The following is a 19,653-nucleotide window of genomic DNA, read 5'->3' as shown; positions in this document are numbered from 1 at the left end:
TAGAAGGGAGCTCAGATGAAAATAGGTTGACCACATGTAGAAAATTCTGAATGTGAATGATACAGGCATCGAAAACAAACTACTGAGATGGCAAAGAGAGAATGATCTAAGTTACTAAAAGTATTTTTGTTGACATTACTGTAAGAGAAAATACGTTCTCAGAAGCAGACAAGAGAATGGAGCAAACCTGCCAAAATTTTATTTAAATTTCTGTAAGGCATAGCTCTTTTTGGTTTTTTTTTAAACTGTCAAGATAAACAACTATAATGAATTTTCATGAGTAAAAAGTACTCTCTAAAAATGATAGCATGACTTTTTTCAAGTTCAGCATCCAGGTGAAATTCAATTCGTAACTTTCTGAAAACATATTAGAACAGTTTCCTATCTCTTCTCTCATACCGCATGACTGTGCTATTTTTAAAGAAACACAATTTGCCAAGTGGAAAATGTTTTTATGTTCTATAAAAGATAAAGAGCTTTTGCTTTTCTTTTGTCTCCTAGGGATGTTTTACACATTAACCTGTTTTGCTTTCTGAGAATTAATCACATGTGCCTTGCTCATATCTTTTGAATTGTTTTGCTCCAACAAAGGAAAAGTCATGCTGGTGGGGAAGTTCAAAGTTATCGAAATTTCCCAAAGATGAGATTCCTATAAACACCCCATGCCCCAATTCCCACTGTTTTTAGATCACTCTTTAGACTTCAGAATGCTTGACAAGCTTCTGGGAAGCCGACAATAGGCCTATCTCAGGAGCAGCTGGAGACTGTCATACTTGGGGTTTGAAATTCAAGGTCTTGGTTTGGTGTCGAAGCAGTTTTTCTTGGCAGATGAAAGATCGATTAGCAGAGGAATCAGTGTCAAATGCAATGTACCAGAAGCCATATGAGAACAAGGCCATCCTTACCCTAAATGAACATCACAAAGATCTACTGGAGACACTGTTCTTCAGATTTATACTTCAAACCAACAGGAAAGTGCATCACAATTATCAAAGATTTTCTCATCCTTCAAGTTGGGATCTGAAATGAGAATCGGAGGCTCTTTTCACTTTCTGTTCTCCGTTGTCCTGTATCCAAGCGTACACTTTCAAGTTAGTCCCCCAGTAAGGGAAACAGTAACACAGGCAAGCTCAAAAGAGGATGCTCTGCATTTGTGGGAATCTAGTACAGCTGAACCTAAATCACCAATATTCTTTCTGCTGAGTCCACATCACAATCATGTTACATTAGTTATTACTAACTAAACAAGTTTTATGGGAGACAAAAATAAGATAGGGAACCTCAAGGGCCTGCCTATGTGTAGGATATACAATTAGTAAAGAGGAAAATGCTTACTTGGATGGCTCTTTCCAGTCTTTTGCCCAACATTTATTGTACTGTTGCAGTTAAAATACAAGGGGTCACCTATCCGTCTGTCTCTCTGCAGTTCTCCTTTCTTTCCCATGATGTTTCCTATACATAAAAAGAAAATAGGGCTTTGGACTCTTTAGATCCTATTTTTCAAGGTTCCCACATCGCAAGTGCCCCCCACTGCCTGTGCAGTGACTCCGCTGCCCTCTGAGGATCCCCACTGTGGCTAGCTAGTAATAACTCTCAGGAATGTGCTATTTACCCTATGAACCAGCACACTGAAAACTGTTGTTTTCACATTTCCCTCAATAAAATCCAGACAATAAATCTGGTTCCTTTTATATTTTTAATAGTGGAAATGTGTTTGTGATTTTTAAAAAATACTTTCTGTCAAAAGGATGTATAATAAGTACTATTCAATGGTCTCAGCATCCCCTATAAAAGAAACAATTGCAGAACTTAACACAATTACATGGTACTCTATAGAAAAAATAACATGAACAATGTAACATATAGTTTTACCTTACCAAGATGATATCTGAAAACGTTTAAGCTAATATTTATAACCAGTGACTAGGAAGTTCAAAAATTATGGGAACAATACGGCTGAAGAGACTGCCTGTAAAGATATTTCCTTTTGTATGGACTCATTCCCAGGTTTGCACAAGGATTCAGACTCGGGGGTTTTGCAGCAGTTCTTAATAGCAGAAACAATACATATTCTCCTCTCTTGAAAAATTACAAGTGATGTTTTACATAATGAATTGATTTTTAAGGACAAAACAGAAAAACTCTGAAATTGCGGTTAGAAATGAGAATGGAAATGTTAGGCTTATTTTAAGAGATTTAAGTATAATTTAGAGAAGAAAAATGACTTCTTCTCCAATCCATTCTTTCTCATTTTCATGGTTTAACTGGAGGTTGATGCTCATCAATTTTAACTTAAGAAAATACTGACAGTCTTTCAAGAGTATGCTAAAATTCAGCTTCCACCTAGGTAAATCTACCAGAAGACTCTTCATTAAACATAACTGTTGTATCTGGTGAACTATATTTGCTCCTACTGTATTTTTTATTACTCTAACCATCTCTGAATAATAAATAAAAGTTCACTGACTTAGCTGGCAAAACATTTATTTTATACATTTGGAAAAAATTTTTATTGCCTTTTTTTTTCGTATCTGGAATTGAACTCATAACCTTGCACTTGCTAGGGAGGTACTTATGCCACCAGCTAAATCCCCAGCCCATGGCATTCTTACAGTAAGTGTTAAAGAAGGAAAATTTGAATTACTGGTGATGAGAGTTTAGCTTAGTGGTAGAACCTCGTGTAACATGGAAAAAGTCCTGTACTGTTCAACTCCTAGCCCTGTAAATAACATATACAAAAATTATTTGATATATCTAATGAATGAGAATATATAAGGCAAATATATATGCTGATGATAGAGAAAATAATGGATTACAAATTATAAATAAAGATAGGAAGAATTTTCTAGAGGATAAAAGCAATAACGAATGCATACTCATATATCACAATTTCTACAGTGGTCAAAGGCACTTTGTTGAAAGGTAGCTTTGTTTAAAGTAACTAGATATTTTATTCTAAAGGACTCCGTGCCTTCTCAATGTAGGCCAGTCAATATACCAGGTAAAACATAATCATGAATCCTCAGTGACATAAATTTTCTCTGTTAAATTTCTCACAAATTTTTAACTTAAGGTCATCATTCTGTTGAAAAATCTTGTTCAGTTGTTATACTGAGCTTGCATTGTACTGTCATAAAAGCATAAAGAATATTGAACAAATTTGCATGGAGTTTTTATCCAAAAAGAGTTTTTAAAACAAAATAGGCAAGATATAACCTGAGTTGTGTCCAGAATAAAAGTACTCCAAAGAATAATAATATAGTTTCCTTCTAACTCTTTGATTTTCAGAATACAGAATCAACAGGGGCACTAATTTATAAACAGTATGTATTCTACTTGTGTTAAGAATTTTATGTTTCCGATTAAAGTTACAAAAATCTTACTGACATAAATATGCAAGCAACTTGTATAAATCATTAAATGTCCACCAGTGTTCCACATCCCCCAAATGTAAATAAAGTTAATCTCAGAGCAATAGAGTCCTGGCTTTAGTGTGCCAGAACTGCTATATGACTTTAAGCCAATTGTCTCATCTGCTCCTTATCAATTCTTTTTAGTGAAAAAAAAAAAGAATATTAATTCCTGGCTACATCAAAGTAAGAAATGTTTACCCAATACAAAGCATTGCTTTTATTGTATGAGAAAAATTAAGTTTGCACTCGAGCTAGTTTTAAAATTTGATTCTTGTTATTGCCATTATTTATATTTTTATAAAATTATTTCACATAAAATTAATATATAGATATGTAAATTATGTATAAATTAACTTGTATAAAATTATACATTAATTACATATAATTAATTTATGTAGAATTGTTTTTATAAAATTATTAAGAAATAAAATATACAGATGTGAAAATCATTAAACTAGAATATTTCCATCCCTCTCAACCACAAATATGTGTTCATCAAGCAAAGCTATGTTGCTACAACTCCTTAATTGTATTATTCATAGGAGGAGAAGACCTACAATATTGTTATGAACATTTAAAATGGTCTGCATTTCTAATTGGTTTATTGTTGTTTAAAAGTAAAGCAATTCACAGTGGTTTTACTCAAACCTTTTATGTAATTTCTTGGTTCTGGAGCGACCAGGTAAATCTATCACCAAGGACTTAATATGAAATAAAGGAACAAAACCAGGAAACAACAGAAATTCTGCTTATCATCACAGATGTAGTGATCAATGGGAAAAAACTGACAACTAAGCTATCAGTGATGAAAATACACCAATCAATTGTATTTTCTGCCTGAGAAAATTGAGGTACTTGCATATCAGAAGAAATGCAGGAAGAACCATGGAGACATAAGGTGTGGTTAAGCAATATGGGGAAAATGTGAGTACTAATATTGTTTGATCTGTTTTACATGCCTGTATCTTGCAATCTGAGCAACTATTTTGAAAATAACGATATGCAATATAGTCACCATTGTTAATTTCCTATCATCTTGTTTTGAAATCCTATAATGTTTTTATTGCTCTGTTTTGTTTTTATCATTTTATTTACTTTTACTCTCTTTAAAATAAAGAATATGGTGAATTGTTAATTTTTTTAAATACAGTAAAATATGCATTACCATTAATCCTCCCAAATTACCCTTCCTCACTTACATCACAATTATCACATCATTCTGGACCGTTTATGGAGCAGTTCCTCCTTCATAAGTGTCTTTAATGGTTCTGTTGTGGCAACCTTGATGCTCTGAGTGGATTCCAAACATTTTCCTTTCATGGACAAGGACACATTGTAATGAGCCTGTCTCTCCATAAGATGGCACTTAGCAGTGGCACTATATTTTTGACCAGCCCTTGTAAAGACACTCACAAAAGAAGATTTCAAGAACTGCTACAAAAACTGTCAAAAATGACGGGATAGGTCTATTTGAAGGAAGGGAGATCAATAGCAATGTCTTTTACTGTAATAATTTTTAATGTGAACATTCACCATATATTTTTATCATTCTTGTGTGCGAAGAAAAATCAAAACTTCTAATATTTTTATTGAAGAATCAGTGATAAAATGTTAACATTTAAACTTGTAGGTTATTTGTTACAAATAACCATATTAATATTGTGGCATGTGTCTTTTTTCAATTATTTCCATCAATAGAAAAAGAAAAAATTTTTGGAGAAATACCAACCTTTGAAAAAAAGTATATTTTTTTAAAAAGCAGGGGCCAGGGATTTAGCTCAGTCACGCAAGCGCTTGCCTGGCAAGTGCAAGGTCATGAATTTGATCTCTGGTACTAAAAAAAAAGGATATTAAATAACAATTTGATACCAAAAAAATGACCCATGAATCTAATTCGTAGAATAGGTAATGCTAATCAACCACAATATGGTTCCCAGTGAGGAAGAGTGGGCAAAGGAAGGCAGGTGAGTAGCTGAGCAGAGCAGGCAGGTTCCTCACCACCATTTACCCATCAGAAGTGTGTTACAGGGAGAATTGGTGGGTAGAAAGGAGCTGCCCCATATCTGAGGAACTTCTGAATTTTAACCCAGTATGCCAGCCCATGATCAGCTAGTAAAAGTCCACCTAGAATTTCCTTCTCCCACTAAAGTTTTTCTGCTGATTTCAAGCATGTTTCTCTGATTTCCTTGGTATCCACTGCAATAAAGATGCTCAGAGATGAAAGTACATTCTACTCTCTCCTAACCTCAAAAAGGGCATCTCTCTCATACATTTCAACATGTTTGCATCCCTAACTCTTGAGTGTTTTAAGGAAAAATATGATTTTTTAATTTAACCAGTGCTGTCTCATTGTTATAGCTAGAACAATACTGTTTCCTAATCTACCACAAATTAGCTGAAGGTTGAACTCACTGCTTCTGATACTTTTTTGTTCAAGAATGTTCCTACTGCTGCATAAAACTCCAAGCACTGCTATATTGTAATAGCCCTGATAAGCAATAGCCATTTCATATTAGGTGGTATATTTATATATGCATAAATACATTGCTGCAGGTAAACAATACTCTCAATATTTTTCTCCTTAAAGAATATCAACAAGTTGGGGGCTGGGGATTTAGCTCAGTGGCATAAGCGCCTGCCTTGCAAGCAGGCAGTCATGGGTTCAATCCCCGGTACCGATAAAAAAAAAAGAAAAAGACAAAAAAAAAAAAAAAAAAGAGTATCAACAAGTTATAATAAAGTGCTTTTCAAATCTGAATGACAGTCTTATTTCCTCATTTAACATTATGAAGATGATCATTGTTGAAACTTGTATAATAAAAGAAGACAGAGCTTCATTTCACCTTCTCAGATGTATTGTTTCTCTCCGGTTCTTTTTATAAAATCAGTTGCTCATGTTTGCAACTTGACAAAAGCTGCTATAGAGGTACTTCTTAAATCTGATTTTTTATCCCAGGACATATATACATTCAACTCATGGTCTTCCTTTAAGAACTGGCTAAATCATTCTGACTCATGCATAAATCTTAGGTGTGAGGAAGCTTATAGTACGAGGAAACTTGACCAATGTTTTAAAAAAAGTTGACAGTTTCTATCATTTCCCTGCTGGACAGCTCTGAGTTTCATCTTACATAGCTTCTAGAGGTTCTCTAATAAGACTGATCTCTATGGACACAGAATTATGATCAGCTAACACTTTTCCTTAGTATCGCTTTACAGATTAAAGTAGCTGTATACAAGCTATCATGTGAAGCTCTGCTTTAAGGGGCTAAAATTGTCTGGAGGACTGACCACAGAGAGAAAAGAAAGAGCTGAGCACAAGTCATTATATCAAAGGTGTTACAAAAACCAAAGGAATTATCACCCATTATGCCAAGCAACAACATATCTTCATAAAAGACTATCTCTAACAACTTATTAGCAAATCCATTTTGTACAATGTGCACCTAATGATGTGAGTGAACACATGAAAATATTTTAAAAACAAAAAGTAAAAAGTGTCTAAAAAATAAGGATGTATTTTAAGTGTGTCTGCTTAAAATAGTCTCATACTACATGTATAAAAACATCAATTTCGCAAGAATGCTACTAAGAACATATTACAGAACTTATAAAACACTTCACTGAGTACCATGTCATGGTAGCAGGGAATGAAGCACAAATTGAAAATTGTGTGATAACAGCTTCTTTCAGTCATGCATGTGTGTCAGTGTGCTTGTGTGTATATGTATATATTGTACACAAAATTAACCTCTTCAATCTACTTTATGTTCTTCATAAGCCTAGAACTGACAGACAATTGATGAGGATGAGTAGACATAGAAATAGCTGTTAGACTGGGTAACCATGGCAATACCAATCAGTATCCATTGTTCTTCATAACCTAGAACTGAGGGACGGACAGCTGATGATGAGGATGATTGGATATAGAAATAGCTGTTAGGCTGGCGACCATGGTGACACCAGTCAGTATCCACTGTCCATCAGTTTCTCACTGCCACTAACTGTCCTAAATAAAACTATCCCTACTATTAGCAAAATTCCCTCAGGAATCTCTTTTTTTATTCCTACTGTAAATACAAATACAAGCAAATGCAGCTTTAACAAAAGTTTCCTAGATATATCTTCTTCCCCATCAGTTCATAGCTGATTGTCCAGTGTAGAAGTACAGAGCCAACAAGTAGAATAGCAATCTCAGTGAGATGTAATGGGCTGAAGTAAGGCACTTCAAGGAGGAAAGGATTGAATAAAGGATTTGAAAGAAATAAAAATGCCAACATGGTGATTAGATGCATGCTACATTTATAGACATTGAGTTTTTATTGTTTTCCAATTATTTTAATACTAGCTGCTAACAAATAGCTTTTGTAGAATTTTAATCAAGATTAAACGTACTGCAGCTTATGATGAAAACTTATGTGGCCCAGAAAGAAAGACCTGGAGAAACTACAAACAAAAACTACTCTAACTTCTATAGGTGATTAAAGACAGAAAACGGCACCTGTATCTTAAAGTCTGGACAAGAGGAATATTGGCAATTCGTGTCTAAATAGAATAAATGCTGTTTCTTTTGAACTATACTCCCATTAAATGTTGCATTTTTGTTTGTTTGTTTGTAATCTACTCGCTCTAAATGAGAGTTGAGACAATGCTCTAGAGACAAATTTGGTTCTCATAACATGGGAAAAGAAGTTTGTTATTGCTGGAACCTCAGACATACAAGCTAGGGGTGCTTTTAACCATCCTATAAAGTGCAAGAACATCTCCTATAACAAAGAATTTTTCAGCATAAAATCTCAATAGTGCCACAGTTGAAAACACTGCAACCCTCTGACATAGGAAATATCAAATGCGTAGAGTCACGGAGAAAATCATAAATTCACTAATTTTAATATAAAAGTAACTATGAAAATAGAACCTCTGATCGTAGAAGATATGCCATAAATGGGTATGACTGTGATTACCGAATAAATTGTACAGTGATAAGGTCTCCAAATGACTTATAGATTGCACAGCAAAAGTCATCCTAGGAAAAACTAGGTATTTTGTGAACCAGACAAGATCTGCAGTATTCCAAGAAAAGACAAATTGGAATTTAGCTCCTCAAACCCCAAAGGTCACGTGAGACAAATGAAGCAGCATACAGTAAAGTGTCAATCAGGAAAAATACAAAAGCTCTCACGAGAACAGCGGATATCCAATACTTCACTACAGGAGCTGACTAGATTTGTGAGCACAGTAAGACCACATTGTGAATGGTGTTTGGATTCCTTACCTGCAAATTCATTTACCTGAGAGTGGATTTTGCACCAGTAGAATGATGGGATAAAACTTACTTTTTAGGAAAATAATCAGGTGCAATATGTGGAGCCAAATGTATATTAGAGGGCAAAGGGAGGACTTGAGAGGGTAAAAACGTTCAGGAGTGTTTCTGTACTGATTCCAGAAAAATATTGGTGACTCTCTAAGAACAAGAAAAACCAGGTAAGAAGATAAACATAATAATCAAGACTGGATATAGCTGTCCAAATATTTGTAAGAGCAAAGAAGAGTACGTAATTGAAGGTGATTTGTTTTGCTAAAGAGAGTATCAAAAACCAACCTAAGCCAATATGACATATCTGCTACGAGGCTTAGACAGGTAAAGGATGGTTAAAAATGATGCTAATAATTATTATATCAACTACTTTTGACCTAACAGAGAATTTTTTCTGGCCTCAGGCCACACTTTTTCAGTCCCTAGGCAGCAAAATTTCTGCATAAACTCTGTCAAGTTTCACATAGGTTCTTCTCACGTCTGTACTGACTGACTTACCCAGGGCCTGCCCATACGATTCTGCTTGGTGTCTATATTCATACAAGCTAGAAGTAGAGGACAGTTAGCTCTCCCTGGGGGATAATTGTAGCTAATCAAGGGCAGAAGTCATTGGATATATGTGCCCGGTTCACTCCACTGCCTATGAAAGATCCTAGTTTGTATTGCTGTTCAGGGGGTCCTGTTAGGTCAAGATATCAATGCCTATCGCAGTGGCCAACTAGATAAGCCATCCCTGCATTGTCTCTTTCTACTTGCTGCTTCTTATCCCCTTGTCATTTATATTTCACCTCTCAGGTCACATACCCAAGCTAAGCACACTGGCCCTTAACACTTTGTTTTGGATCTGCTTTATGAGGAACCCAGGTTAAGTCACTCAGGATATCAACTAATATCATTAGGACATTGTATCAGCTTGTAACAGATGATGAAAATAATACAGGAAAAAGTTGCTTGTGTTTCCTGTTTAGTAAATCCTGTTTACAATAACTTGCTGATAAGGCTACAGACGCTTAATCATTGGTATTTTGCTTCTCCAAACAAAATGAAAGTGGGAAAATAAGTGGTTATATTAAGTAGACATTTTCAGTTTGTTTTAATAGCAACTGTAATAGTGATTCAGTGAATATATTACAAAGTAGGCTTTTAAATTGCCCATTATTCATTATCACATCATTAATTTTAGTAGTAGAATGGTATATTTATTTGTGATTATCCTTTTTGGGGGAAATTCTCATCAATGCCATCTCAATATGAATATTGTAAACGTAATGGCACCTGTGGACATAAGAGCAAGCATGCACCTCCTTGGATGACCGAGTCATGTCTCCAGGGTATATATTAGCTGTTTTTGAGAATCTTTAACATTTTAGAGATATCTTATTAATACATCTCTAAGACATAAAAAATATGGAAAATAAAGTACTGAATTGCTTACATTTTTCCTCAAAATAATGAATAATGCCATGTAGGAAATACACATTATCATGTCATTTCTCTCTAACTTACTGATTTAGCATATCTGGGAATCTGGATCCAAGTCTAGTAGTTATAATAATAGTAAGAGGTTGTCTTCAAATCAGAATTAGTGGAAATAAAATAATTTGTTGAAAAAATCATTGGATAGTTTCTCTGGAATAAAAATGATATAGGTTATGAACAAGTAAATATAGGAATTCTTCAAAATACAGTACATGTACTTCTTTTTTGAAGCATTTTGCATTCAAATGCTTCAAAAGCACATCGTTTGATCCATAGCTACAATTTTTAAACATTTCCTAAGGAAATAACTACAGGATAATTTAGCTACACTGACTCTTTTATAGCTCTGTAATACATAAAAAGCAATCGGAATCGATTTAAGAAATGCCTGTAATCTAAACACTCAGGAAGTTGAGGCAGGAGGATTTGCCACAAGTTTGAGGCTGGCCTTGGCTATGTAGTGAGTTTATGGGCACCTTGAACTAAAGAAAGACCCTGTATTAAAAAAAAAAGAAATTATACATTTATACAATAAAAACTATACAGCTACTCAAATGAGTAGTATGTTTTTAGTTGTTATGGAAAGATCCAATTATATTGCTACATTTTAAGCCAGTCTACAAAACAACATAATTTTTTTTTGGTACCTGGGATCGAATTTATGACCTCATGCTTGCTAGACAGGTGTTTATGCCACTGAGCTAAATCCCTGGGCCCAATATAATTTATTTTAAAAGTTTTGTATATATATTTTTAAATACAAGTGCATATGACAAAATACATAGTATAAAATTGTTAATAGTAGTTGTAGTTAGATAATAAGATTTTATATAATCTTTTGGTTATGTGTGTTTTTAATAAAATCCTTGATAACTCATGAAATACAACAATACAAAAATATAACATAAATAGAAAGAAAAATTATTTTGTAAGCTAAAAATTATTTGAGAAAGTATTAACTCAACTATTTTATATTCTAAGTTTCATAGTTTATAAATTGCCATAATCTCTTGCAACTTTTAAAATAAAACTGTGATTTCAATAGAGGTAGCTATTTTCTAACAAATAATATCTATAGAAGACTTCCAGTTTAAAATTACATCCAGTTAATAAAATTTAATGCAACATTTTCAAATTTCTCTTAAAAGTATTTGCAGATATCCTGAAAGCACAAAAATTTATAAAGCTTTAAAATTTGACCTGCAATAATTTACTTCAAGAAACCATAATTGAATAATGAAGTAAATATCCCTCCATAACAGGTTTGCCTGGAAATACATAACTCATTTCCCTCAAAACTTTGTATACGATGGGAATAGCACAGAACAATGGCTAAAAGCTAATATTCTTGTGGAGGGTTGTGCTAGTAAGATTAGATCAGGTGCATTTGAACTTTATATTCTAGTCTTATAGCAAGTTGCTGGAAATGCCAGTAAGTGACACTATTTTTTAACAGAAAATTAGAGAAGAAAGAACAGAAATTCCTAAGTCTTGAATATTTTCTACATGCATGAATAAAAGACTACTGTCTTACTAACCAAAATACAAGATTTAAAAACCAACTATACATCATTGATGATTGCAGAAAACACAACAGGTAAGAGTAGCCTTAAGAATTTAAAATCTGGAAGAACAATGTAGATCACTATTAGGTGCCTTCCTTTTGGAGCACTTCATTTGGATACATTAATCATAATCAACTCTCTTTAATCAGAAATTGGAATTTCCTGAGGACTTTTCATTAATCACAAACCAAGAGCAGTAGGCAAATTATTCTTTACTTAGATCAGAGTACTCCTTTGTGAGTTATGCTCATACCCCACAGAATTAAGTTCAAATAGAATTTCTACTGAATTTTCCTATCATATTACCACACATTCACCCATTAATTCATTGTTGCCAATAGAATACATATGTGTCCTCTAATGGAATCCCATAAAATGACAGAGCTAATAATCTGGAGTTGTCTTCAACAAGGTCATCTTGGAAACATGGAGGTAAACAGTTTCAGGGTTTTATTTGGCATGTTAGCAGTTGAGCCAAATCCATATTCTTCTCTACTTTTCACTGGTTTCTAACGACATTAAGCCAAATTCTATTTCTTTGTGAAATTTAACGTTTAGCTTTTCCTAATTTTATAGTTAAACTGAAATAGGGATGTTCGCAGTCATTTGGATAAAACTGAAAGGGCCATCAGCTCTGCTTTCTAAACTAGATAGCAACCTTTCTTGTTAAACATTAGTAAGGGGCCTGATCATTATATATGAAAACTTTTTATATCTTGTATTGGAATTTGGCCACAATATCAGAACCAACAAGAAACTTTCTTATTACAAGTGGAGAATTCCCAGAATAAAAACCATTTCTCCCTGGTGCAATTAATTGAAATTAAAATGTTTGTGTTTGTATTTCAGAATTACATACTTTTTTATATTTTCATTTGTTAATTTGTGTTCTGTTTTAAAGCAGTTTGTGAACCAGCCATGCACCTGCCAGCAGCCAGCAGCACCTTCTCAGTGGTAGCCATTACAGGCTGAAAGAAGAAGCAGCTCTAAACCCACACATCCATGGCCATCAGGGAAGCCTCAGTGTAGCTGCATGGGTCTGGAAAAGCTCACCTCATGCCCCAACACCTCCCCCAGGAAACTAGGTTAGAAGAAACTCAGGTTTCTGGCCCATTCCCCTACACCTTGGATGGGCAGCCAATTCAGGAAGTGCCTGGGACCCCACAACCAGCTTGCTGGAGGAACCCAGAAAAATGTCAAGGCAGAGGATCAAAGGGCAATCCCAGGCCTCCAGCCCACAGAGAACAAGTCCGGCAGATACAGACATAGAAGACATTAGAAGTTACACACCTGAAATTTCTGAAATGATAGCAACTGAAGTCAAGAAACAACTTCACGAGGCCATAAAAGAAATAATACCTCAAGTAAAAAAAGAAACAGCAATCATCAAGAAAGAATTGCTAAATAAGACATATATTAAAAGAAAGAACCACAGGAAAATGATGAGATCCTTGAATGAACAATATAGGAAAGAATTATAATGCAAGAAATAGATTCAAAGAGATATCTAGGAAATCAAAAACTCCACTGAAAACTGACAAAACTGCTTGAAAAACTGAAAATAGACTTTCAGATTTTGAAAACAGGATGGCAGCTAGCAATTGTGAAAGGAAAGATCTCATAAAAATAACAAGGCACCAGGAAATAACAATTCAACAGCTGCAAGATGACACAAAGAAAAATAATTTAAGAATGATAGGTGTCAGCAAAAAAGCAGGAGTCATCACAAATGACATAAAAAGACTATTTATAGAAGTGATCGCAGAGAACTTCCCAAGCATGGGGAAAGGGCCTGACACAGAGATAAGTGAAGCATATAGGACTAGAGCTAGCCATAACCAGAATAAATCTACAGCCAGAAATATAATAATCAAGATCACAGAAATTTAGCATAAGAACAGAACATTAAAAGTTTTTACAGAAAAGAGACAAATCACCAATAAAGGAAAATCCACCAGAATCATGACAGACTTCTCAACACAAACCATTAAGTCAAGAAGAGATTGGAGGGAAGTGTTTCAAGTCCTGACAGAAAACAACTTCCAACCCAGATTGAGGTACCCTGTAAAACTATGTCACAAAATTTATGGAGAAATAAGATACCTCCATGGCAAATAATAACTGAAGGAATTCAAAATCACCAAACCAACCCTACAAAGATTATTGAAAGATATTCTAGAGAAAGGTAAAATAACCACAGTACCCAAGACAGCAGCAGGGCAGGCAATTGAATGGAGGGGAAAGTAGGAAGCCAACGGATGGAAAATAGTAAGGAAGAAAAGGTTATATATACAAAACAGCACTGTTTAATATTTTTTTTCATACATATGTCTGGTAATACAAACAACTACTTTGAAAACTACAATATGCAACATATTAATCATTGTTAATCCCCTAATATTCTGACTTGAATTTCAAAAATAAATAAATAAAGCAATTAGTGGGTACAGTAGTTTTCAGAGTTACTTTTTGCTCTTATCACGAACTTCTTGAAAATTCAGGGAGAAGGCTAGCCTTCAGCAAGTTAAAGCACTGCCATGAAATTGAAGGATCAAAATCTTTTTTCTAATTCCAAAACTGCTAAGTATATATCATTGCCCAAGTCCTTTACCTTCCATGCATCTTGTATCTTTAAAATAAGTAGCAACAGTAATTAACAATTACGCTACTATTATTAGAAAAACAACAGTAATTAACTTAACATTTATTAGGTGCTTGCTATATATCATGCCCAGTAAATTGGGCATTTTTCCCTATGAGTTCATTCTATCACCACAAGAGCTCAATATATGGAAATAATTATTTCCCTGTTTTATTAATGAGGATAGTAAGGTACAGAGAGATTAGAGATTTGCCCAACCTCTCATAGCTAATAAAGGTAATTAAGATCTAAATTAGGAAAACAAGATATTAAAAGGCTTTTTAGTTTTAAAATTAAGATTAAGATAGAAATTAATACTGAATTTTATAGCTGCATAAATGTAAGACTTATGTTTCTTTTAAAAAATAGAAAATATATATTGATATTTCTAAAAAGTATTACCTATTGGGATATTTTTATAATGATACCTAATGCAATTAGACTTTTAATATTTTTCAGAAGTACAGCTACTACTTAAAAGGAGGGCCATCTGGAATTTTATATAAAATACCATGCAGTGTAATATTACTTCTTATTACTTTTCAATTAACCATTTTCTCTTTTAAAGCATGATTATAGCTACTATCTGCCTTTTGTGGCTATGCAATTGAAATATTTGATTGAAGGATAATTTAATTATTTGTAAAGCCAGAAACAATGAAACTATCTATGCTCATATTAATTTTAGTACAGTATGTACTCTACAATGCTGAGCTGGAGCAACAAAGTTCATGTCAATCTTACTTATTATCAGCTTAAGAATCTCTTGGAATTAGAATCCATTGCAAAACCAATTTAAAGGTTTGCATTTCTTGTTAAGAAGGACCAACCCATTCATTCAGTTCCAAGAACAACGAACTGCTTATATGGTTTTCTCCACATCATGTTGGAGCTTATCCCTATTCCTTTGCTTATGCTTAGTTTTGGCTCATAATACTACTTCTCTCCCTTTGTAAACTCTTACATACCCTTCATTTATTCTTTAAGAAGTAGCTCTGTTTCAGCTGCTTCTACACCATCTTTCTCACTGCTCCACTATAAATCACATATGCACAGGCTGCAACAAAATAGTGAGGGCACTTCTATTGCTACACATACCACATTACAGTATAATTATCTACTTATGTCATTTATCTGCACAAGACAGACTTTTACTTGTCTATAGATAGAAAAATATTCTGAGAGTTGGCCAATCTATAGCCCTAGTTCTTTAATCTGTTTGTCAAATTGAATTGACTCCTTGCCCATATCTATATATGTGTTATATCAGAAGCCTGATTTTTACTCCTGCGGATGAGGAGAAATAAATAAACCAAATCCCACTGAATAAGCACATTTCATGCAATTGTTCCCATCAAGTTTGCTGATATCATTTTGGTAAAAACAAACCATGTAGGCTAGCCCAACTTTGAAAAAGCAGAAAAATATCCTCCCCTCCTGTAAGTTCAGGACTAACCTACAGACACATGGTGTCACTACAGAGGAGTAAAGAATTGTGAGAAATAAATCAAACACCATATAATAAACACCATTTCCTACTCATCTTTATTTATATAACTATCTCAAAATGTACTTAACCATAGTGAATATTCAAGACATATTTGAAGAATAAATACTTCTGATAGTGCATCTATATTTATCCATTTTGAGGGTATACTCCAACTCACACCAACTAGCAAAGATCTAAAAGACAGGACAGTGAACCACACACCTCAACTTAGTGACTGTCATGGTTTATGTCTGTGGCCCCCAGGCCTCACGAGTTTGAATTATGCATTTGTGATTGGTTCATTGTCTAGTGCTTGGATTGATGGTGTCAGTGCTATACCCACATAGGGGTGGAGCCAGAATGTGATGTAATGGCAGGAAGAAGGTGTGTCTTGCTCTTTGCTGGTTCCTGCTTGCTGTTGGTGGCTGCCATGAACTGCGGCCCAGCCATACCCACCTGTCTTGGAGCCAACTGAGTGTGGACTGAAACCTCCAAAAACTGTAAGAAATAAACCTTTCCTTTCCCAACTTTGGGCTTCAGGTATTTTGTCTCAGCGACGAGTAAAAAGTAACTAAGACACAAATTCAGTAGTTTCAAAAAAGAAATACAAAGACTTAGACATTCATATTTGAAACTGCTAAAATTTGAATTACATTTGGGGTAGAAGAACACATTGTAAGTAGTATTCTTAAAAATGCAACTCATTCAACTGAGTTGGTGGTATATTACCCCTTAAAACAAAACAACTGTAGTAATCCCTCTTTTCCACATGACCTTTTGCAGTGTGACCGTGCAACTTCCCCCACTGAGGAGTAAAATCTATTTCCACTCTCCTTGAATTTAAGATATCCTCAGGACTTGCTTGATCAGTAGAATTTGGTGGACGTAACTATGTGCAGTTATGAGTCTCTGTCTTAAGAAACCTATGACTTTTTCTTTTGGTTTTTCAAGATTTACCTTTTGATTAAATAAGACAAGTCATTGATGAGAACACATAAAAAAGTTAACACCCTTGAAAGAAAACCAAGATACTCTGTCAACATTTAGTATCAAAGCCCCAAATACGTGAGAGAGGCCATCTTGGGTCCTCCAGGCCCAGTGGAACAACCTCAGAGTCAGTCAGGAAAACAGAGACAAGGCATCCCCCCCTAAGCCTGCTTGAATTCATGACCCAGATAATCATAAGCAATAACAATTGTTTCAAGCCACAAAATGTCAAGGTGGTTTCTAATATAGCAATAGATAACTAAAAGAAAGCTTAAATTTGCTCCTAAAAGAGAGAGAGAGAAAATTTACATTGAGAACTCTGAAATACACTAGATAGAATCATTTTACAAACAAGTGTTACAAAATTGCTATATCTAAAATAAGGAACAGTTTGTATTAACATATAAAAACTAACAGTTTCTGACTAAAGAAAAGCAGACCTCCCAGTGTTTCTAGTTGAAACTTGCTTCTATGTAGATATAATTATTTCTCCATTTAATGTTGTTAGAAAAATTAGCAAAATGCCAAAGGATTTAAAACACTAATAAATGTGATAATAATGATAGACTTACATATATTATAATGCCTGCACTTTTATAAAAACAATCTTTGCATCATTAAAAAGTCTCCAATTTCTATAAACACTAAAACTCATGTAAAAGTAGTAATCAGTAAGGGATTACATTAAGAAGCCTTCATTCTTTGCAAAGTTCAACTCATTATATTTGAAAAAGGTCCACTGATAACATAAACTTAAAATAAACTTATCTCTTGAAATGTGCAACTTCAAGTCAATCAGCAAAGGAAACTTTTTGGAATACTTTTTATTACATCTTAGTGAGATAAAAATGCATTCATTTGGATGCCAAATTTCCTTTAAAGATTGTGTAATAATGTAAAATTAAACACATCTGAAGTTTAAATTCAATTCCACCTGAATATATTACAGAGAGAATGTTTCACATCCAATATTGAGGGAAACGTGAGACTTACTAGGAAATGCAAATGCTTTTACTTTAGCAGGTCTAATCTGATTCATTATCATCCCATACAAATAAATAAATAAATGGAATGATTTGGAAATCATCAAAAGAGACAGCAAATGCTATTAATTTTACATTTGACTATAGAATTAGAAATAGGAGAACATTTTAATTAAGACTTCATTTATTTTACATCATATCTTCTAATAGTGTATTGTTATGAGGAATATATATTCCTGGCAACATACTAAAGAAAATTTATCTAAATAATAATCCTTTTTCCTAAGAAAAATACGAAGAATCCAGAAACAGTGGCAGAGAGGCCACAATGAATGGAGCAGAAAACAAAATGAAGAAGACAAACTGACAACTAATGACAAAAAAGGGCTCAATAGAAATGAGGCAGAAAAGATTGGATGATGGAACAGCTATTTTGGAGAAAATGATGTCTTAATAGGTAATACTGATTTAGTATCATCTTGTTTTGAAGTCTCATTAAGCTTTTGTTCTTCTGTCTCCATTGGTCTAAACAGATTATATCTTACTGGATTTTATTATGTATGATAGTATAAGCAAAAACTTTTATAGACAAGGAGATTATACAGAAACCATTGTTCATTTTCTGTTAGTTGATTCTAAATACCCTGTAATACTGTCATTCTCTTAAATGGTTTTACATTGTTTTGATATACTTGATGCTACAGTATACGAAGTTATACTCAAAGATTTCAAGGAAAGAGACAATATGGTAACTACTTTTATGTCGGGATTATCTTGTGGTGAAACACTATTTTGCTTAAATGGTTATGTTTTGATCTGCGCTGTTTTGCTGTTATGCCCTCTTTTATCTCAATCTCCATTTTATTATTTATTTTTATTTTTATCCTTTTAATTAAGGGAAAAATAAATAAAAAAATAGCAGGATATATTATAGTAACCCACTTTGACTTTCCATTATCTTGATTTAAAGCCCTGTATTGCTCTCACCATCTTGTTTTTGACTGATGTCCCTCTATTCTGTTTTGCTTGATAGTACCAGGTTCAAAAGTTTAGGCAACAGCTGTGAAGACAGTGGGATTCATTATGACGCCCATTCTGGTTGACTATTATCTACTTTTGAAGACCTATAATGTCTCCAATGTTTTGGTTTTGTCGGTTTTGTCCTTTACTGTTTTGTTCAATTTTATTATAACTGATGATATAGGCAATTCTATTAGAGATAGCGGGAGGCATTATGGTAACCATTGTTGATCACCTTGTATTATGCTTTTACATTATCTATTATGTCCACCCTTTTGACTTGACTGACTCTGTTCTGTTATGTCACATTTGGTTCTACTCCCTTCCAAAAAAGTAATAAGAACTGTGGGAGTAACAAAACCCAAAATGTGTAATTGTCATTGTACAACAGAGAGGAAAAGAAAGTGCTCTAAACGATATAACTGCATGTATATTTAAGTGTATAAGACAGATAATGATATTACTGAGTTTTGTTGGATCATTGAACAGAACTGTTTGCAGTCTCATTGTTGGAATGTCCACTTTATAAACTTTAATTTTGTAACTTGAACAATTATTTCTAAGATGACAATATGTAATCCATTAACTAGTGATTTCCTACTGTTTATTTTTTTCTGTAAATTTGTATAACTTGTACCCTTTCTCTGTTTTCTCTTTCTCCTTAAATAAAATTTAAAAAATAAAAAAAATCCTTTTTCCTGCAAGAAAATGCTAGTGATTACTATGGAGGAAACATGGTGGGGGGGTGGTCCATGGAAT

This window comes from Cavia porcellus, unplaced genomic scaffold, assembly GCF_034190915.1.
Source record: "Cavia porcellus strain 051 isolate PalLab524CR breed Dunkin Hartley unplaced genomic scaffold, mCavPor4.1 scaffold_15, whole genome shotgun sequence".
Lineage (NCBI taxonomy): Eukaryota > Metazoa > Chordata > Mammalia > Rodentia > Caviidae > Cavia > Cavia porcellus.
The sequence above is the reverse complement of the archived record's forward strand: the minus strand, read 5'-3'. Positions refer to the sequence as shown.